Here is a 23096-nt window from a genome sequence, read left to right as displayed (position 1 = left end):
GGTATAATCCAGCGCAGCTCTTTGATAATGAGCGGAACTCTTTTCACTCTATGCAATATTGGTTGAACACACTATGTAGCCTTTTCCTGTTTCTTTTTGTACTTTTGAGAAGAGAGAGAACAAAGTAGCACTGCTTAAATGTTAAATGGACTCACAAAGGTTTTGCATTTCGTAATGGAGTTATTAATACGCATCATATTATTATATATATATATATATATATATATATATATATAAATATAATCTTGGTCTGTGTTTTAAAATTATAGTAAAAAAACTCTATTTATAAAAAAAAACTTGATTTTATATATATATATATATATATATATATATATATATATATATATATATATATATATATATATATATATATATATATATATTATTTAATATACTATATATCATTTCAAACTACATAAATGTCAATAAAAGTCACTTTGTTAAACTGCAGTGTTGAATTTTTTACATCAAATGCAGACAGAGCAAAGATAAAGGTACCATAATGCAGTTCATACATATGTAAATAAACACAATATGTAAATAAACACCAATCACAAAATACGTAAAGGGTTAATTAACGGATGTTTATAGTGATTTATAGGCACACCAGTGACTTTACTGTTGACTTTTTGGACATGTTGTCTTTAGGTCATGTGTTTAGTTCGTACAGTCGTACCAAAGCAAGCGTTTCTGTCTGCTGAGATAGCAAGAGATTATTTTTTACCCATGGGGTCGTATCGATCTGATCCTCTGATAAAACCGTGAAGAGGCCTCACTTAAAAGATTCCTTTATTCCCCGTGATCCAAGGATAAGGATTCAGGAATGGGTTTATTCGTCATCTTGCTGTGTCTGATTGATAACATCCAAAGAGGGAAAGCTTTTTTTTGGTCTCCCATGTGGTTGCTGTAACATTTGACAAGCCTGTTTCTGAAATATCTGTCTGCATAATCCTGTGCTTTGGGGGTAATTGCTGAAATGCTGGTTTGTTTTTGTTGCACAACAGTCCAATCCATCATCGTTTGATTTGTGCTGAGATTGAACGAGCGTTTAAATAATTGCTTAATTTGCTTAGCGTTACGCTGATGAGAGATGAACACTGACATCTCCGAGTACTCCAGATCTAAACCATGTAATGATTGATTTGAAACCACTTCCTCTGTCAGATTTTATTAGAGTTTTGTCTCAACGTCTGAGTTTTAATAAGGCAAATGCACCAAAATGTGAAAATATTAATTGCTTCACCAATTAAATTCGTTACAGCTAAAAAAAAAAAAAAAAAAAAAAAAATTCATTGCTGTTTTCAGTAATAAATTAAGTTGAAAATAATAACTCTTAGGTATAGCAGGTATCTATTTAAATTTTAGTGTTTTTTTCCCCCAATGAATTTTAGGGTAGCATAATATTGACTAATCTTGATTTGTTTTGCATGTTTATGGTTGGTTTTGGCCTGTTATAGATGGAAAATTAAACTGAAACCACCAGAGGGTGCAAGATGCCCATTGTTTTAATGGATGATTTATTAGTTATTCAAGTGATTCATTTAAAAATGCTGAATAATTTAGACACAAAGCAAATGGCTGCTTTATTAAAGGGTCCTTTACCAAAACTTGATTTGTTCGTGAATTAGTGTTGATTTTGAATGATTTGTTTAGCTGTCAGTGTTGTTCTTGCGTGACTGAATAACATTGGCAATACAAGTGATTCATTCAAAATTGCTGATTCGTTTAGAAACAAAGGACTGCTTTTATAAATGGACTCTTCCCTGAATTATTGAACCAAATAATTTGTCAGAATCACAGTGTTGCTCTGAGATAAGAGTGAAAAACATTGTTTTTAGATGAATCATCAGTTTTGAATGAGTCACTTGAATTACCTAATTAAAAACAAATGAATGTCTTTATTAATGGATCCTTCACTGAAACATTGAGTCAAATGATTTGTTTAAGAATCATAGTGTTGCTCTTAGGTATGAGTGGAAAACATTGAATTGGTTGTTCAAGTGACTCCTTCAAAACTGCTGATTCATTTAGAAAATAAACAATGACTGCCTTTATAAATGGACCCTTCACCGAATCATTGATTCAAATTATTTGTTCAAGAATCACAGTGTTGCTATGATATCAATAAAAAGCATTGAATTAGTCATTTAAGTGATTCATTCCAAACTGCTGATTCATGTGGAAACAAAGCAAATGACTGGCATTATAAATGGATCATTCACTGAATCATTGGCTCAGATGATTTCACTGTGTCACTGTGTTGCTCAGATGTATGGCTGCATCCGAAACCGCATACTCCCATGCTATTAAGTACGCTAAAATCAGTATGTGAGCGGAGTAGTATGTCCGAATTTATAGAATTCAAAAATCAATATGCGAGAAGTACCCGGATGATTTATTACTTCCGGCGAGATTCTGATGTGCGCATCCCATGCCTGCTGTGCTATCCCGTGCTGCCCCACGAGAGAATTCATAAATGGGAGTGAAGCGACGCAACTGACGCAGGTAGGTCACATGACCATGACAAATGGCGGATGTAGTTCGTCCAAATTCCATTCATTCTTTTCGCATTTATACTGTATAGATCGTACGAGTAGTATGTTTAAAATCAAATGCAGTACCTACTGAGTAGTAGGCAGTTTCGGACGCAGCAAGCGACTGGAAAACATTTAATCAGTTATTCAAGTGATTCATTCAAAAATGCTGATTCATTTAGAAACAAAGCAAATGAATTTTATTAATGGATCCTTCACCTAAACATACTTTGTTCGTAAATTACATTCTTGATTTTAAATGATTTGTTCAATAATCACTGTATTGTGCTTATGTGAGTGAAAAACATTAGTTATACAAGTGCTTCATTCAAAACTGCAGATTCATTTAGAAACAAAGCAAATGAATACAATTATTAATGGAACCTTCACTGAATCTTTGACTCAAATGATTTGTCAAAGAATCACAGTGTTGCTCTGAGAAATGAGTGAAAAACATTGTTTCTTAATGAATCAGCAGTTTTGAACGAATCACTTGAATTACTAATTCAAAGCAAATGAATGCCTTTATTAATGGACCCTTCACTGAATCATTGACTCAAATGATTTGTCAAAGAATCACAGTGTTGCTCTTAGATATGAGTGAAAAACATTGTTTCTTAATGAATCAGCAGTTTTGAACGAATCACTTGAATTACCAATTCAAAGCAAATAAATGCCTTTATTAATGGATTTTTCACTGAATCATTGACTTAAATGTTCAAATACCAGAGTGTTGCTCTGAGATATGAGGGAAAATCATTAAATCAGTTAAGTGATTCATATAAAACTACTGATTCATTTAGAAACTAAGGAAAAGTCTGTCTTTATTAATGGATCCTTCACTAAACGACTGACTGACTGAGTGTTGCTTTGAAATACACAAATGTTTTGCTCCAGCCTTTAGAGCTATTTGCATTAGTAAAGAAATCCATAATAATGTGTCTAACTTATGTACAAATGGTTTATATAGTTTATTACTTGTTTTATAAAAAAAAACACACAACCTGGGATTGCTTTTTTTTAAGCTACTAGCTAATAATTTTGGCTGCGTATTAATACTTCATAATTTTTTAAAACATAAGCATCTCACTTTAATGTCTACTCATAAAAAAAAAACAAAATTACAGTATTACACACTACAAAACTAGCTATCTTCACCTGTAATGTACACTATTTTTAAATGAATTTGAGTGAATTTGGTGAACTTCTGTTCTGTTGTAGCATGATAATAATCTATTATCATCAACATTGACGTAAGATTAAAAGAGCACTCACTTACTCAGGCATTAAAGTTTTAAGATTTAAGACATTATCGGCATGGTTAGCTTGAATGAGTCTGATGGAAAAGCTTTTTAAGGTGTGCTGTCTCTGTGGATCAGTTTAAAGAGCTGACTGATGGACCGTATTGATTATTGATAAAAGACGATTAACTAGTGTTACTCTGACGAGAGACGAACACTGACATTTCCAAGCACCGCAGAACGTCTCAACTATATTAGGATTGATTTGAAAGCGCTCGCAGTGTGGGAGTTTGTGTTCGATTTTATTTTCTTTCTGCGTCTGAGCTTGAACATTACCAACTCTTTGCTATACCAACTCTTTCACCTCTGCTTTATTCACTCTTAATTTGATGCTGTGAGAAACTCGTTTTAATTCCAAGCAAAAATGTTGTCTTTTCATGCAAGATGTTTTCAAAGAATGTTCATCACAATAAGATGAATGTTTCTTAACGTTTCCCACTTGAGTGAACTTTTTTTTTTTTTATAATATCCTATATATTACTTATACACATTTTTCTAACATGCTGTGGAAGAATTAGCTTTTAGTTCTTAAAGCTGATTCGCAATCTTGCTTAAAACATTAGAAACATTACAAGAATCGAAATGTTTCCACTGCAAATATTGTTAAAGGTGTATGTCAGTTCGACACCCAGTGGTTGAACTAGGTATTGCACTCCTGGTTCAAAACGCACACAAGCACAGGTTGCCAGATTGACGACATCAACAGGAGTAGTGAGCCTGAAGGCTGATTTAAATCAAGTTCAAAATAAAAGCAACGGCATGTGATACAAGGCATATTTTCCATTTTAAAATGAGTTTTTGTTCTATCCAGAAATTGACATATTCGAAACGGCTTCTAATATTTGCCGATGATTAACTATGACAATGATCACCTCATGTGCTTTATTCAGTGTTAAATGCTAATAATGTGAGTTTGAATGCCATTTTACATGACATTTATTGCCATACTACTGAAAGCAGCAGCAGATGGTTTACCTCAGATCTTGAAAACGAAAAACCCTCTGAAAATGAACTTCAGAGCTGTGACTCAGTGAAAGCCAACACACATCAGTGATTCAACATGTATATTTAATAATGTTAAAGATTTTGTAGTGCATTTAGTAGTTCAAGAGTATTTGGACCTCTTCTTGGCCATTTTTAATGCGTTCAAGCATTTTTGCTACATTTATAAAGCACCCACGTCTTCAGGTAGTTCAGTATAATGAGATTCACTTTCGATGTGCAATCTGATTGGACGGGAAACACAGGACAGTTTTTCCCCTTATCCATAGACATGAAAAAATCAAGTAGTGACTGCAGGTTGAAAGAAAGTAGTGAAGTAAAAGTACTAATACAGCACTAAAAATGTACTCGAGAAAGTAAAAGTACACATTTTATAAACTACTTGGTAAATTACAAATCCTGTGAAAAACTACTCAATTACTGTACTTTGAGTGTTTGTAATTTGTGTCCCAAAAATACACTGTGGTGTACATCAAGGCTCAGTTGTTGGTCCGTTGCTTTTCACATTATATATGCTACCGCTATAGGTGATATCATTAAAACCTAAAACTATCACACAGAAATAAACGTGTAGCCTATGTTAAAAATCAGAGTACTAATAGCATCTAATGACTAATAATTATGTTACTAAATTCAGCAAAAAATAAGGGATTGCTTTTCAGACAAAAAATCTTCATGCAAATACCTGAAATACTGTACTAATAAACACTTGATGGATATTTAGTTAACTAAAAAACTCCTTAAATGGTCATTTTAGTAGGGAACTTTTCACTTTGTTTTACTCCTACATTTTCAGGTATTTTTGTTATGGTCTGTATTGTATGGCTCTGCTGTATTTCGGATATTCGCTGGATCCAGTTGCCTAAGGGATCTTAATAATCTTTGACCTCCTTGACGACCGGCAGAGCAGGGCTGTCACATACCTTTAAACCCAAGTTCATAAAAGCATAAGTTGATTTAAGCGAGTGTCCTGGCGGACCCGTAATCCTCTGCTGCAGTGTGTGTGATCCTGTGCTGGAGCGCACACATGTACCGCTGGCGTTGTGCTGATGTGAGTGTGTTTGTGCTGATGTTGAACAGCTCAGCAGAGAGCAATATGACCGTATGATGAGACACACTTGAGCAATGAAGCACCCAAACTGCCTTTATATGAGACCCGTGTGTGATTAATGACGGAGCACAGGCTGTAGTACACCTGGAATCTAAGCTACATCACTATTTTAAATGTACAGCTAAAGTTAATATTATTAACCCTCTTTTGAGGGCTATTTTTTTTTTGTATTTCCCAAATTGTGTGTAATAGAGCAAGGGAATTTTCACAGTATGTCTGATAATATTTTTTCTTCTGGAGAAAGTCTTTGTTTTGTTTTATTTGTTTTATTTTGGCTAGAATAAAAGTAGTTTTTAATTTTATTAAAACTATTTTTAGGTCAATATTATTAGCCTCCTTAAGCAATATATTTTTCGATTTGTCTACAGATCAAACCACTATTATACAGTGACTGGCTAATTACCCTAACCATAGGCCTTTAAATGTCACTTTAAAGTATCATATTGAAAAGTGTCTAGTCAAATATAATGTAATGACATTGTGCAATTTTTGCAAAAATAAAATGATTCAGTTATTAGTTAATAAAATATATAATAATTCTGGCTTCAACTGTATATGATTAATTGTAGTAATTTTATATTGTGACACACTTTTCTTTGTAAAAACATTTTCTAGTCCAGTCCAGTCTAGTCCAGGGGTGACCATCTTTTTCTTATGAAGGGCGAAAGTTCAAGCTTAATTGAAAGCCGTGGGCCGAAAGTAAATATTGTAAAGTGGATTACAATAAGGTTGCCATTGGTAATTTCCTAAAATAAAAATAAAAAAATAATTTTAAAAATCCTTCAACCGTTACTAATGCATTAACATTTTTTGACAATTTATATTATTTTTATAAACCTATTGCAATAAAAGTATACAAAAATACCACTTATAAAACCATGGAGTTCAATTCAGAATACACTAGTCATGCTAAACCTGCCTTTATTTTGATTTGCACGCTGATGTCTTCTGCTTTGTCCCCTATTCATTGTAACAGTAAAAATCTGATTTGTTTACAACACTTAATTAAAACATTTCATTTCAGTTTGCTTTTTTGTAGCTCAACAAACAAAGGTTACATTAAAATAAAAAATGAGTATCTCTGTTAAAGGCATTCCCCAACCCTTCCCTATCATTTTCCCTCTGGTGGGCAAAATCAACTTATACAAAACTTTAATTTTGGCCCGCTGGCCCTAGTTTGGTCATCACTAATCTAGTCTCTTCTATTCTATTAGTCCTTTCTTCTATCTTCAAGTCAGAATATGAGATAAATGAAGATTTTTCAATCGTTCATTTTCTTTCAAATTTTTCTATAGTTTTTCTTTATTCCTTTTAATCTGTCATTTTTGTTCTGTCCATCCTATGAGATGGATTGAAAGACTGACTATTCTATTATTCTTTATATCTTCTGAAAGCCATTCTGTCTTGCATATCAGTCTTTTGTCATTCATTTGATTTATAATATCTATTATTGTGTTTGTTCTATTTTATCTTCTTATCTGTTCATCAATCGTTCTTTCTACGAATCGTTCTTTCTACCCTTCACTCTTTCTTTCTATATACGTAGACAGAAAGAGTGATAAACGAATGGAAAGAATGGGCATTCTGATCTGTATATCTTTCTTTCTGTCCTTTATTTTGTTTCTCAATTTTGTTATAGTTCTGCCATTCTTTTTATCTGTCTTTTTTTTTCTTTCCATCTAGACTGGCAGAACGAGAAACTAAGGAATAGAAAGAATTATATCTTTCTTTCTAATTTTTTTTTCTATAGTTCCATCACTTGTAATCTGTCATTATTTTCTGTCTATCCTATGAGACGGATGGTAAGGCTGACCATTCTATCGCTCTTTCTTTCTGAAAGCCATTCTTTCTAAATATCTATCAATGTTTCTTACCTGCATCAATCTTTTTTGTCATTAATTCTGTCTATCATGTCTATTGTTTTGTTTGTTGTTCTTTTTATTTTCTGTTTGTCAGTCTTCTGTTCATCAATCGTTTGTTCAACGTATAGTTATTTCTGCCCTTCACTCTCTTTCTATCTAATCAGACAGAAAGAGTGATAAACGGATGGAAAGAATGGGCATTCTGTTCTTTACATCTTTCTTTCTGTCCTTTATTTTCTTTCTCAATGTTGTTATAGTTCTGTCACTCCTTTTAATCTGTCTTTTATCTTTCTATCATTTTTCCCAAATTGTCGATCTGTTATTTTTCTGTATTTGTCACTCTTTCTATCTAGCCTGGCAGAACGAGAGATAAAGGAATGGAAAGAATGACGATATCTTTCTCTCTATCATTCATTTTCTTTCTCATTTTTTCTATAGTTCCATCATTTCTCGTAATCTGTCATTATTGTCTGTCTATCCTATGAGACGGGTGGAAAGACTAACCATTCTATCGCTCCTTTTATCTTTCTGAAAGCCATTCTTTCTAAATTTATCAATCTTTCCTGCCTATATCAGTATTTTATTGTCATTAATTATATCCATTATGTCTATCATTTTTGTTTATTGTTGTTTTTATTTTCTGTTTGTCTGTCTTTTCATCCGTTCATTCAATGTATCGTTTTTCTGCCTTTTTGCTGCTTTGTTCTATCTAATCAGACAGAAAGAGAGGTAAACGAATAGAAAGAATGACCATTGTGTTTGTAATGAAGTTTACGGCCCTTTGGCCGCCGGGAAGAAGGAGGCGGAGAACCGACGGAGCTTTAAAATGATTTATTAATAACAGTGACGGCAGCTCCTCACGGAGACTGCCGTCTCAAAACCAAAACAAACGGACGGCAGCTCCTCACGGAGACTGCCGTCAAACTGAAAGCAAAAGTAAAATAACATGCCCGGGCCCGGACCTCTCTCGGCTTCCTCTGTCATCGGTCCTCCTTTTATGGTCCAGAGCTCCTTCCGTGGGATCCGAGGCAGGTGCGCACCGCACGTGTATCCACTTACGCGGTGGCCTCACCCCGTTCCCACGGCTCTCGGCCACGCCCCCTCGCCACAGTGTTCTATTTATATTATGTTTTCAGATACTTTTGTATCTGTCAGTCTATCGTTCTATCTAGCCAGACAGAACAAGAGATTCATCGTTCCTTTTAATCTGTTCATTTAACTATCTATCCTACTTTCCAAATTGTCAATCTATCAGATTTTTTCAGCTCTATCTTACTATCTAGACAGAGTGAGAGAGACAGATGGAAGGAGTGACCATTCTATCACTCTTTCTTCTTGTATTCTGTCATTTTGTCTGTTCTTCTGTGTTTGTAATTAGCTCTGTCCATCATTCTGTCTGTCATTCCTTTCATCTATCCATGCATTTGACGATCATTCTCTTTCATTCTGCATCCATCACTCTATCCATCATTTTATCTGTCTAGACAAATAGAGTGAGACAGAAGGAAAGACTGACCATTCTATCATTCTTTCTCTTTCCTCAAGCCATTCTTTATATATAATATTCCGTCTTGCCTACCAGTATTTTTTTGTCGTTCATTCTATCCATCATATCTATCGTTTTGTCTGTTGTTCTTCATCATTCTTTTCATGTGTCTATTCTTTGTTTATCAATCATTCATGCAATGCATCGTACTTTAAGGTCTTAGCACTCTTCAGTCTATCCAGTCATTCAAAATGATAGATAAACTGATAGAAAGATTAACCATTTAGTTCATTTTATCATTATCTCTCTATCGTTCATTTTCCTTTCAAGGTCACTTTCTGTCAATCATACTCTCCGAATTGTCAATCTATCGCTCTCTTTCTATCTAGACAGACAGAATGATAGCGGATGGCACAAAGGACTATTTTGTTCTCTTTTTTTTCTCTTTCATTTTCTTACTGATGTTTTCTACAGTTCTGTTGTTCCTTTTAATATGCCATTTATTTCTTATATGCTTTCCGATGGTCAATCTATCCCTTTTTTTGTATGTCACTCTTGCCAGACTGACATTTTGAATAGGGGAAAGAACGGTATAATTTTAATTCTATTTAAATCTTTCTATCTGTTGTTCATTCTCTAAGCATTCTAATTATTCATTTTGTCAGGTGTTCCAACTTATCTGTTTTTTTTTTTTTTTTTTTTTTTTGTCAATCTATAGCTTTTCCAGTTGTTTCTGTCATCCTTTGTGTTTCGTTTTTGTTTAGCATACTTTTTTCTTTATTGTCCACAAGTGGAAATTTATATTTGGCTTCACCACACAAAAACATCAGCGTTCACTTGAAACATATCACAGAACACAGACAACACAAATATATTCAATGTCATCCCATATATCACATTAAAAAAGCTGTATTTAAAACCCTGTACATACTTAGAACCCAGTATTTTAAATTCTAATGGCAGACGGCTCAAAGGACATTTGATGCACATTTTTATTTGCTTGAGGTTGCCTAAAACATCTTTTTGATGGAAAGAGCTGAAATATTATATTTAAGGGATGGAACAATCCTCAATACTAACGAGTTCTTTCTGTTTAATTGTCATTGAATACATTTCATTTGGTTGTCTTTGTGCTTTACCTACTACTGGCAATTTTTACTACTTGACACCGTTTTTGCTTTTCCTTAATTGGCAACAGTCCATCCATACCATGCAATCATGTTAAAACTCACAACACTTTCAACCAAGTTCTTGTATATCCTCTCCAGAACATCTTGACTCACACCAAATTGTTGTAACCTTTTAATGAGATATAATTTCTGCATTTGATATATAATGATATATATAAAGCATTTGATATGATCTATTCTTTTTTTAAAGAATGCATTCTGCATTTGCAGCAAATGTTAATCCATTATCAATAAATGTTCCTAAATATTTTAAACTTATTCTATCGGTCATTCATTCAGCAGATTGTATATGTTCATATTAAGGTATATTTTAGCATTTATAAGCATAGTTCTTCTTCTTCTTCTTCTTCAAAAAAAGAAAATTTGCGCACCATTTATTCTCATTCATGTGCTTTTTAAACCTTTATCAGTTTCTTTCCTGTGTTGAACTTAAAAGTAGATCTTTCGAAGAATACTGAAGAGCTGTGTCCATTGACTTTCACAGTAGGAAAACAAATGCTATTGAAGTCAATGATGAGTCATTCTTGAACGATTCTTTTGTTCATTTTGCGTCTCGAGAAGGATGAGTTCTCTCAGGGAGTGATTCAGGGAGTCGTTTGTTCATAATGTGAGTTCATCTCTCGAGTCCATGGTTTGAGACGTTCGTTCATCACATAAAAGACTGAAGCCAATCATATGAATTTAGAGCCAGAAAAGATTTGATCTGTTCATCTCTCTAGTCCTCGGTTTGAGTCGTTCGTTCATCATGTGAAAAACGGAAGCCAATCAAATGCCGTCAGAGCAGGAAAAGATTCAATCTGTTCATCTCTTGAGTCTTTGGTTTGAGTCGTTCATTCGTCACTTGAAAGATAGAAGCCAATCATATGCATTTAGAGCCAGAAAAGATTTGACAATCATCTCTCGCTGTCCTCAGTTTGAGACGTTCGTTCATCATGTGAAAAACAGAAACCAATCATAAGCAGTCAGAGCCGGAAAAGATTTGATCCGTTCATCTCTTGAATCCTTGGTTTGAGTTTTGTTCGTAACTTGAAAGACCGTAGCCAATCATATGAATTTAGAGCCAGAAAAGATTTGATCCGTTCAACTGTCGAGTCTTTGGTTTGAGTCGTCCGTTAGTCACTTGAAAGAGAGAAGCCAATCATATGAATTCAGAGCCAGAAAAAATCTGATCCGTTCATCTCTCAGGTCTCTCAGGTCAGGTTGTTTTGAGTACTTTATTTCTCACGTGAAAGACAGAAGCCAATCATAAGCATTTAGAGCCGGAAAAAGATTTGATCCGTTCATCTCTTGAGTCCTTGGTTTGAGACGTTGGTTTATCACATGAAAGATAGAAGCCAATCATATGCATTTAGAGCCAGAAAAAGATTTGATCCGTTCATCTCTCGAGTCCTTGGTTTGAGTCGTTTGTTCAAGACGTAATAGACAAAAGTGTCAGGTAAACAAATGACTCTTGATTTAAATAAAAATTTAAAGAACTGTCAGAAGAGTTGAGCGGAGCTAATCATAGATAAATACGAGGTTAACAATGAAGGATTATTTTCTTTTTCTTATTCGCCGCCGACGAGCGGGCGCAGCCATTTGAATCTTTTTGCCACGAGACTTCCGGTCTCTTCACTTCCATTCATTTTTAGACATTAAAAACTGCTCGTCTCGCTGTTTGATGTTGCAAACTGATATTTCCTTGTTATATTATTCTACTTGGTCTGTATAGTCACGTTTGTTTGTAGAGCAAGTAGTTTGACCGTTTTTTGCCGTTTATTATTCCGAGTAATTTCTCCCATAGGCGACTGAATCGGAAGTTCAAAGACAATCGCGAAAACAAGCACACTAATAAGGTCAATAGCATTGCATTGTATAGTGGCATTCCAGTTCTGACTTGTTTATAGTGTGATCAATGTTTGGGCTGGTTGTAGATGTGTTTGTAAGCATCATTTTGTCAAATTAAATTGACTCGTTTGTGTTGAAATGAAGTTTTGTTCACCTCGATGAACGAGACTCAAAGGTCAGTATTATGATTCGAACTTCCCATCACTAGTTAACGGTTGCATGTTTTTAGCATTCTTCACAGTATATCTTTAAAAGAAACTCATGAAGGTTTGAAACAAGTAAACCACACCAGAAATAAAAATTGTGGGTGAACTATCCCTTAAATGGACATCATATTCAGCTTTGTACTGCACTACTTACATGTATCCAGCTGTATTCTCTCTATATTTAGCAATTTCCCAGAGTAAGTTTGTTGTGTCTGAAGCATTCAAGCGTTCTCGTGAATCTCTTGGTATTTCTCGTTGCGTTTTGAACAAAATGGCCAGTTGGCTTTAATTAGACTTTCATTATAAGAGGCCACATGACACCAGAAGGGCCATTTAGCACAGGTTCCTTGATCGAGAGAACACTGCGACCTAAAAACAGACCCGGGTTCAGTCTGAGTTCAGCTGTTTGCGCTTGATTGTATGTATAAATCCATCCGTCTCGTCTCGCTGCTCCTGTAATATATTTCCAGAGCAGAGAGAACTCCCTGCAGGACATCAGCGGAAAGTTTCCTAACTAGTTAACATAAAAAACAAACTAACTGCATTTAATGCTCAGTTCCCCTTTGAGGACTCTGTTCAGCCTGTTCAGTGTCTTAGAGTTTCTGTTTATTTCTTTCCCAGATTAACAGGCTGTAGAAATACATGCTTTCTCCAATGATTTCTAATGCACCACCAAAATGTCTCTTGGGCCATTTTAATGTCATTTGGGGTTTCCCAAAATATGCCTAAAAGCCCTATTATTTCAGGGATGTTATGGATGGCTGCATGCTTTTGCTGTAATGATGAGGAAACCTGTTTTTTAATGCTTTGCTGCAAATAATATTAACCATATTTATTCAAATTACAATGTAAAAAAGTGATTAGTTGACTTAGTGAAATTAATTGCTTTTAAATAGATTAGTTGACTTAAAATAAAGACACGAGTAAACCGATTGCTTTTTAAAGTGATTAGTTTACTTTCAAAGTGAGTAAACCCGTTACTTTTGAAGTGATTAGTTGGCTTAAAAATGTGAGTAAACCTGTTGCTTTTAAAGAGATTAGTTGACTTTTACTTTAAAACTGTTAGTAAATACACTGTTTTTAAAGTGATTAGTTGACTTAAAAACGTGAATAAACACACTGCTTTTAAAAAGATTAGTTGACTACCTAAAAATGTGTGTAAACACAATGGTTTTAAAGTGATTATTTGACCTAAACGTGAGTAAACACACTGCTTTTAAAGTGATTAGTTGACTAAAAAATGTGAGTAACCGCACTGCTTTTAAAGTGATTAGTTGACTTTAAACCATTGTGTTTACTGACGTTTATGTAAAGCGATTTTTTTGACTTACAAAAGTAAGTAAACATCTTGCTTTTAAAGAGATTAGTTAACTACTTAAAAATATGAGTAAACAACATAGGTTTTAAAGTCAAATAATCACTTAAAAACTCGAATAAACACAGTGCTTTTAAAGCGATTAATTGACAAAAATGTGAATAAAACACTGGTTTTAAAGTGATTATTTGGCTTAACGTGAGTAAACACACTGCTTTTAAAGTGATTGTTTGGTTTAAAAACGTGAGTAAACAGTGCTTTTAAAATGATTATTTGATTACAAATCGGGAATAAACACGCTACTTGTAAAGTGATTTTGTTTGGTTTAAAAACGTGAGTAAACACACTGCTTTTAAAGTGATTAGTTGACTTAATGTGATTAAACCCTTTGATTTTAAAGCATTTAATTGACTTGACGAGAGTAAACACAATGCTTTTAAAGAGATTAGTTCACTTTAAAAACAAAGGGTTTACTCATTTTAAGTCAACTAATCACTTTAAAAGTAAAAGGGTTTACTTGCATTAAGTAAAGTCAACTAATCGCTTAAAGCAAAGGGTTTACTCTAAGCGATTAGTTGACTTAAAGTGAGTAAACCCTTTTCTTTTAAAGCAATTAGTTGACTTTGCTTAGTGTGTAAACCCTTTTCTTTTAAAGTGATTAGTTGGCTTTAACAGTAACAAGTTTACTCGCTTTTTAAAGCGATTAGGTGACTTTACACAAAATGAGTTTACTTGCATTTTTAGGTAAATCGATTTGTTGACTTAAAGTGAGTAAACCAATTACCTTAATTAATTTTATCTGCATACTAACAAAACAAAAAAACGTAACTTGTCAACCATTTCACGTTTGGTTCTGATATGATTTACATTTTGATCTGATCTCACTTAAAATTCCAATTAACTCCTCATTAGTGGATTATATGAATTCTTGGCTCATAAATTAAATTATATTCTGAGTTTTTGTTTGCCCTCCGTTGTTTAGTTTGTCAGGAACAATAATCGGAATCAATTTATCATACAATATATACATAAACCAATAAAACAAATGAGTGTCAAATTACATTCATATTTGTCACTTATTGGTAGGTTTGCTTGCTGTTAATAAATGTGTTGTATTATGCATGTTAAAATCAAATATTTATAAAATCTACTGCATTTCAATCACCAAAATTGGTCTCTATAAGGCTTATTGATGGCAAAATAGCTCAATTTTAATTATTAAATCTTTAGCGTAATAAGTCTAGGCTGTAAATTAGCATTTGTGTTTTGATTTGGTGTGCGCAAGGGTCTCAGATGCGCTGCTGTCTGCTCATACCCCGCTTTCCTCATCTCGTTTTTGGAAAGATGGATGTGTGAATGAATGAGTGGGTGTTTCTGCTCACGGTCTTATGGCTTCAAACCAGAAATATCAAGACGCACACATACGTACACGCGCACACACACACACACACACACACACAGAGAGCTCATTTTTTGATATTCAGCCCAATATCAGCACTTCACGTGGGTGTAGCTGTAAAGGTGATGTGTTGCGCTGGTCCCTTCAGAGAATAATACCCTCGTGTTCATCAATTCAGCATTTATTGAAAGATCATGTGAGTTTTTTTTTTTTTTTCTTTTTTTCCCTTCTGTTCTGATGAAATCTCATTTCAAGCTGTTTGCTAAGTCAAGCCTTGCTATTATTAGTGCTCAGGCTTTTGGGGAAGTATTAAAATATAATTTCTCATATGGATGTAACTACTTTTTGGCCAATAATTCCCTAGCAATCACTGGAAATCAATTGGTGACACCTTTAGCAACCACCCCAAAATGTTAGACATGTATTGGTGGCCACCAAATCACCATAGTGTGATTTCATAGCAATGTGTTAAACACTCAGAATAACTTAGCAACCACTTTGCAACTTGGTTAGATCGAAAGCACGCTAACTTCTTAGAAAAGTTAACACCTTAGTAATCATTTTGCAACAGTAGGTCAACATTATGGCCCGTTTCCACTGAGTGGTACGGTACTTTTTGGAACGGGTCACCTTTATCAGGCTTGTGTTTCCACTAACAAAACAGTACCAATGGTGGGCATGGTGTAAGACAGAGTTTCAGTTGACATCATTCTTGCTCGAGGAAATGTCTACAGTAAAGTTTTACAGGTCTTTCACATATCGTATGAGAAGCCCTTCTCACCAAACAGATGCTTTATACACAAATACTTGTGTATAAATGTTCATTGCTAACCTTTCTATGTATATGATTGGATTATAACTGCACTTTATAACTGCGCCATGGAAACAACTCTGGGTTAAATCTCAGTTTCAAAATAGAGCATCAAGGTGCAGTGTTGTGTAAGTTACTCCCAAAAATAGATGACCAATTACCTTTACATCATTAAAATTGTATTTAAATTACTTTTTTAATTCAATGTTCAATTTAATTCATCCTTATTTCTATAGTTCTTATACAATTTATATTGTGTGAAAGCAGCTTAACATAGAAGTTCTAGTTACTCTTGAAACTGTCAGTCCAGTTTTCAACTGTTCATTGTCCGGTATTATTTTGTCACAACTCTTTGTCCTGCCGGTGTTTGATGTGCCAGTTCCTGTTGTGAGTGGTATATTGTAAATAAATACAGTATGTGTTGTTGATAATTCCTGAGATCTTGCTCTTGTGAGCAAACCTTTGCAACTTTTTAAACATAAAACTTTCAATTTAATTAAAGTAGTTACTTTGTAACTAATTACAGGTGTCTACATGTTAACTTTCCTAATTTTTACTTAATTTGACCTGAGGTGCCAGTTTATGTACATGTAAAAATGTTTTTCCATGTTGTTGCGCTTAATTTAGATGCCGGTGCTGTGTTTAGACTCATCGCTCGCCTCTGTTTCCGCTCTCCTCTTCAGATGTTGCATTCTGACTGATGTGTGCAGCTCTTGCTAGATGTGATTGACGGACAGTTCAACAGGGCTCAGCACTTGTATGTGTGTGTGTTCCTGTTCAATCAAACGAGCCCGTCTTCCGACCTTTCATTTCGCCTTTCTTTCCTTCTCCGCAAGTACTTTGATCTGAATGTACTCTATTGTTTTCCTATGAGGGAGAAAAAAAATACACAAAGGCGGCTATGAATGTATCGGCTTTTTTGTGACTGAATTGTGAGGACGTTTTTTTTTTTTCTCCCGTTTATGGAGGACGATTACCCTTCCTCACTTGCAGCAATGCAGGGTGGGAAATTGAAGGCCTTTTGTGAGTTTAAGGCAAAGCCGATTACTTTCACTTCCCCAATAAACAGCATTTGAGACTGGCCTGAATTTACATTTTTATGCGCGAAAGAGTGAATAGATTCCCCGCTTTGCATAGTCGCCTTTTCCGTGGCATTTTTTAGAGTCACTTTCATATACAATGTATTTTCATAATCATCCAGCAGATTTCAGGACTGGCTGATCAAGTAAATAATCCAGTAGGAGTTTTTTTTTTTCTTTCCACATTTTTCCGTTCAGCACAGAGCCATAAACACACAAGTTGTGCTTTTTGCTTCCAGTAAACATAACTTTTAGTCCATAGTGCAGGATGTTATTGACCATTTTTGAAATGGATGAACAAATAATACAAAACATTACTGATGGTTCCTACTACAAATACCATTAAAAGGGACCTATTGTGCAAAGATCTCACTTGTAAGGGGTTTAAACATGGTTCTATAGCAACAGCCTGTAAATATAACCTGTTTCTAGTAATAAAAATTTATTTATTTTTTTTTTATTATAATCACACTTGATTAAAAACAGTCTGCAGAAACACTTTGACTGGCATGCTCCTGTTGTAAGTGTCGACAGAGGGGGAAAGCCCCGCCCATTATTCACCATCTGACACATGGGCATCTGTAGCTCCGCCCTCTTTTGAAAAGAGCACAATCTCATTTAAATTTAAAGTGACAGTCACCAAAATGACACAATTTGGATCGAAGACTAAAATGGTAATTTAAAACCAACATAATTTCCATTTATAACCATAGTCCAGTGGTTCTTGAGGTCAAAAAGAGAAACATGTTAAAACATCATTGTGTGTTTTCACTGGAAATACAAATATTATGTACCATAATGCCATAAGCTGTTAGGAAAGCCATCAGTTTTGAATCATTAGTGCATTTTAATGGTATCTTGTGTGTTTTGTGACATTTTTAATTGGGATTTATTAGTTTTAGCAAATAGATGGGCAAAAATGACCAGTAGAGACCCACATTATTGAACAATTCCCTTTAAAACAGATATAATTCCCACTATAACTATAGTCTAATTGTTCTTGAGGTCAAGAAGGAAGCATTTTACAAGATTGTTTTGTATTTTCACTGCAAAACACAATAATTATACACAATGTCATAAGCTTTGAGTCCATCAATTTTGAACAATTAGTGCATTTTAATGGCCTCTGGTGTTTTTTGACATTTTCAATCAGGATTTTTTGGTTTTAACAAATGGAGAGGGAAATAAATGACTAGTAGAGACCCACATGACTAAACATTTCCCATTAAAACCAATATACTTTCCATTCTAAACATTCCATCAGCCCCTTTTTTTTTTTTTTTTTTTTTTTGCGTCTCCAATGATTCTTGAGGTAAAAAAAAGAAGCCTTTTACAAGATTGTTGTGTATTTTCACTGCAAAATGCAAGAATTATAGCACATAATGCCATAAGCTTTGAGAAAATCCATCAGTTTTGAACCATTAGTGCAGTTTTGTGACATTTTCAATTAGGATTTATTAGTTAATTTAGTTTCTAATTAACATAAAAAACAAAAACAAATTCCCTGTAGAGACCCACGACTAAACAGTTCCCATTAAAACCAATAAAATTTCCATTATAAACTTTATAAACATTCAATCAGTCCCTTCAGGATTTAGCTAAAAAAGCCATTACAATATTGGTCATTTTAGGCCTCAGATATAAAAATGAAATACAATTTCAATTGTGTTTTTCTTTCTTCAGCTGGGAAATACCTTGTTAAGGGGTAGAATACTGTAGTATATAGACATGCTTGTCTGAACTGATCATTACGCTGAGTCAAACAGCCTCTCATTTGTATGCAGTGGTTGATAAGAGGTGATATTTCATCTTCACCATGTCAAACAGGAAATGGTAATGCTGGCGTTTCGGCCAGGAGGTCAGAAAGTGATTGAGCCTGTTGTGCTTGTATGACCCCTGCTGCTAGTCAAGCTCGTAACCTGCTGCTAAAACACACACACACACATACTTGTAAATGTAGTTTATGAGGACTCTAAAGTACTTAATTTTATAAAAAATAAAATTAAATGACCTTACCCTACCCCTACATCTAAACCCAACTCTCGCAGAAAACTGCTGCAATTTTAAATGCCAAAAGACCCTATTAAGAGTAATTAAGTGGTTTAGGTGTGTACTTGTTTATGTGGTTTACGAGGACACTAAATTGTTTAATGATTGACCAAGTTGTACTCTATTAAACTGGACATCTATTTATGAGGACAAGCGTTGTCAAACAAAGTAACACCTAGGTCACATACCTAATCATGATATAATTGTGTCCCCATAAACCACATAAACAAGTAATAACACTTGCTTTTACGGATCACACACACTTATGTACTCCATTAAGTACAGATTTAAGTGAGGATTGATATCAGTGGCCAATCAGTGGCTAATTTGTGCCTTTATGGGCGCTATCTCCTTTGGCAAAAGTGATTTCAATCAGAACTAAATGATCTGCCGTTATAATTAATGAATATGTATTGGCAAACTGCTCAGAGACTTATTAAACCCTCTGACGCTCGCACCACTCAATACGTTTGAACTTTACAACAGAGGCTTGTAATTAAGATGCATTCCTATAGAGAATCATTTTGTGTTCATTCGTGTTGAAGTGGAACTTACAAACGAGCTCTTGTTACATAATCAGTTCAGTTAGAAAGCCAGCGAGCAGTGGGATTTTTGGTAATATATTTAGAGTTATAGTATTTTTTTACATACAGTTTGCCCCCAAAATTACTATTTATCATGACTAGATTTTCAGGTTTGGATGAACTGTCCTTTTAATGCTTTGAGTTGGTTTAACCTCCTAAACTCTGCGCACCTGGTACAGGGTTCGTGACATCATTTAATTCTGCATTCTTTCAATTTAAAAAGTTTGTACTGGCCAAATACCCCCATGAGTGGTTCCGTTTTCTCATCAGTTTAATAGCTTTTGCATAGATTATGGTAGAGACATTTCCCCCCTTAAAGACATGTGCAGCAACCAACAAAATTAATTAGCAATCTAGACCACACAGAACCTAAATGGTACACTTTCAAATTTAAGTTTACTAAAAAAAAAAAAAATGCCTTTTTTTTTTTTTTTTTTTTTTTGGAGGGGTTTCATATAAAACACAACATATATAATTATTGTCAATCATTTTAACAGTGTTTTCTGAAAATTCAAAGGGTTTTCTTTAAAATTATACCACACTTTTGTATTTACATCTCTGCATGTGGATTTGGGAAGGTTTTGAATTTGGGTAGGCAAAATCCAAGCGGAAAACCCAAACTAGCACTTGACTAAAAGGTTTACATCACAATAATGTACTTAAACTGTAGTATTTTTTTTATTTCTTTGCAATTTTAGAAGCAAGTTTATTAAAGACTAAAATGACTAAAGGCTTTATTCTGTGCTCCAGGCCAGTAGGTGGCGATGCCACTTTGTAGCATTACGCATATATTTTCACACATTATCGATTTTAAGTTTTTAAACCAGGGGTATCCAAACTCAGTCCTGGGCGACCATTGCTCCAACTTCCTTCAACACACCTGCCTGGAGTTTCTAGTGTACCTAAAAAGAGTTTAATTAGCTGGTTTGGGTGTGTTAAATTTGGATTGGAACTAAAATATGCAGGATACTGACCCTCCAGGAATGAACTTGGGCACCCCTGCCTACCAAACCTTACTTTTTTATAGCATTTCTATACCTATTTTTGCCACTAGAGGGAGCATAATTACAACCAACAAGGTGTAGATTGATGACGGTGTGACCGATTGTGGAATCACGGGAGTTGTGGTCTTCATTACATCCTACAAAACTCCCGCAGAAATCAGGTTTATTATTAATAAGTATTAACACCTAACATGTAGGACTTATTATCATGGTAGTATGAAGCAAAGGAAGACTGAAAACCATCAAAGTGAAATGAAACACTAAAGCAATTGCAAATCCTGTTTTCAAACCAGAAACTGAGGATGTGTGATGTCATTAGCATGAACACACAACGCACGCTAGGTTAAATTGCTTATTTCTTTGAATTTTTGAGCAGTCTTTGAAACATTTGGAATAGTGTTAGTACACAAAGCAGCAAAATGTATTTAGAAAAACACTTTTCTAGTGGATTTTGCATATTTAAATGCAAAAATCTTACAAATTGTGCTTTCAATCCTTCAAAAAATTACTTGCAAAAGAAAAACGCTTTCATTTAAAGATGTTTTTGGATGTTAGTATGCGTGTGGGATCCTTAAAATACCACCTAGATAGACAGCTCACTAAGTTTTGTAAGATATTCGCAGTTTAATTCATAATGGCACCAAATTACGGGGGTGGACTGGTCTGGAGAAATGCATAAATATGCTTTGAAATCACTGGATAAACAACATTTCACTTTTCAAATGCTCAAATTACAAATGACTCATCCGTGCTGAATCGCTTCGGTGTCGGAAACGCTTTTACTGACTGAACATAGTTTTACAGAAGTGTCAAGTAGAAGCACATTGAATTAAACATGAATTTCTAAAATGGAAAACATCTCTGATTGGCACATCTGTCGTCATCACAGTCTGTAGCCCCGCCCACTTGCTCTTGGCATTTGAGGTTGTTGTTATCGAGCCAGTCAATCCATCGCTTTGTCTGTCTCCACAGGACTCCGGGAACATTGATAATGGGCATGAATCAATGAAATCTCTCTGCCAGACACCTGCTGATGGCTTTAGCTCGCACAGATCTTCCGCCGCATGCTCCACGCATTGTATTTGCTTGTCTAATTACTCTGAGTGATCTGAAAACGCTTTCATTCCTCAGCTCCACATTAGGTGAAGTTTGAGTTCTTGAAGTTTCCAGAGCCATCCGGTTTCTTTAATTCCCCCACACTGTCTTCATTGTCATTCAGGGCACATCGGAGATCTCGGTGTTATGATACCCACAATCCTCTTCCCCACATCAATCAATTCTTCATTACTGTAGTGATCAATTAGATCCCGGATGGTGAATTGTAAATGCGGGGCTAATGAGGGACAGGGTGACTGGGGGGTGATGTTTTACATACGGGGTCATGCTAAAACAGGCATTTTCTCATTATTTTTTTTCTTCTATTTAACACAAGGAAAGCAATCGCTGGGTTTCCTTACAAGGAAGTGTGCAGAAATCTGGAATGCCACATAAAACATGCTAATAAAGCAAACTTTGTCTAATGAGTCAAAGAGAACAAAATTGTCACTTCCTGATAAACTGGTGTCAAATATCAAAAAGAAAAATAGAATTTGTTGCAATAGGAGACTGAACAGTAGACATTGTGGGCCCTTTTTCATATATAATTTATTTTATAAAAGTTCTGGAGTTTAATAATATCAAACTTTGATGACAGACTTTGGCTGAGGGATTTTAGTATGACTGAAACAACATTTAAGATGTACATTAAGTTTTACATTTGTGGTCAGTCTGCTGGTGTCCATTAATGCCATCTCATTGCATCCATTTTTGTTATCACATGATCTGTTAAAATAAATCATGTGATTTTGGGGGATTCCTGCCAAAACTTAATAAAAAAAAAAAGTTTTAATTGCACTTTTTAGCAGATATTGTAACTCTGAAAAACTTGTCTACCATAATTTTAAACTTTTTACTTAAAATTCACCACATTTTTAAACTTAATTTTCTAAACAAGTCATAAAAATGTCCTTTTTTTGCTTGAGATTTTACTTATTTGATATTTATTTTTGTAATGAACAGAGTTTTTATTTTGATTTCTCTCAATACTGAAACACCTTGCACAATCCACAACCATTTTTAAATATACCATGTTAAAAGCTAATATATTTTCACAAATCCATGAACTAGAAAGAACATAAATAGGTTATTTTCTGCATGCATTGAAAAAGAAATACATTTTAAAAGAAAGGCATGTTTTAGTAGATGAATTAAGACTTAGCGAACATTAATTGCATTAATGATAAATAGGTTTTGGAAATTAAGTTAACTATTTCTGTAATGATTCTGATATTGATTTT

General features: G+C 34.4%; 1 protein-coding gene and 1 long non-coding RNA gene across 4 annotated transcripts in view; both read left to right on the top strand.

Moving 5' to 3' along the window:
- asic1b (acid sensing ion channel subunit 1b) overlaps positions 1-23096 on the top strand; it is a 394977-nt gene that overhangs the window by 80405 nt on the left and 291476 nt on the right. The gene's annotated exons all lie outside the window — the stretch shown is intronic.
- On the top strand, positions 11207-14642 carry LOC147838376 (uncharacterized). Its single transcript, XR_015521681.1, has 3 exons — positions 11207-11260; positions 11449-13419; positions 14410-14642. It is a non-coding gene; the product is annotated as an uncharacterized LOC147838376 (long non-coding RNA).

This window comes from Danio rerio, chromosome 22 (assembly GCF_052040795.2).
Source record: "Danio rerio strain M-AB ecotype USA chromosome 22, GRCz13ab, whole genome shotgun sequence".
Taxonomy (NCBI): domain Eukaryota; kingdom Metazoa; phylum Chordata; class Actinopteri; order Cypriniformes; family Danionidae; genus Danio; species Danio rerio.
Note: the sequence above shows the minus strand (reverse complement) of the source record. Positions and strands in the feature narration are given on the sequence as shown.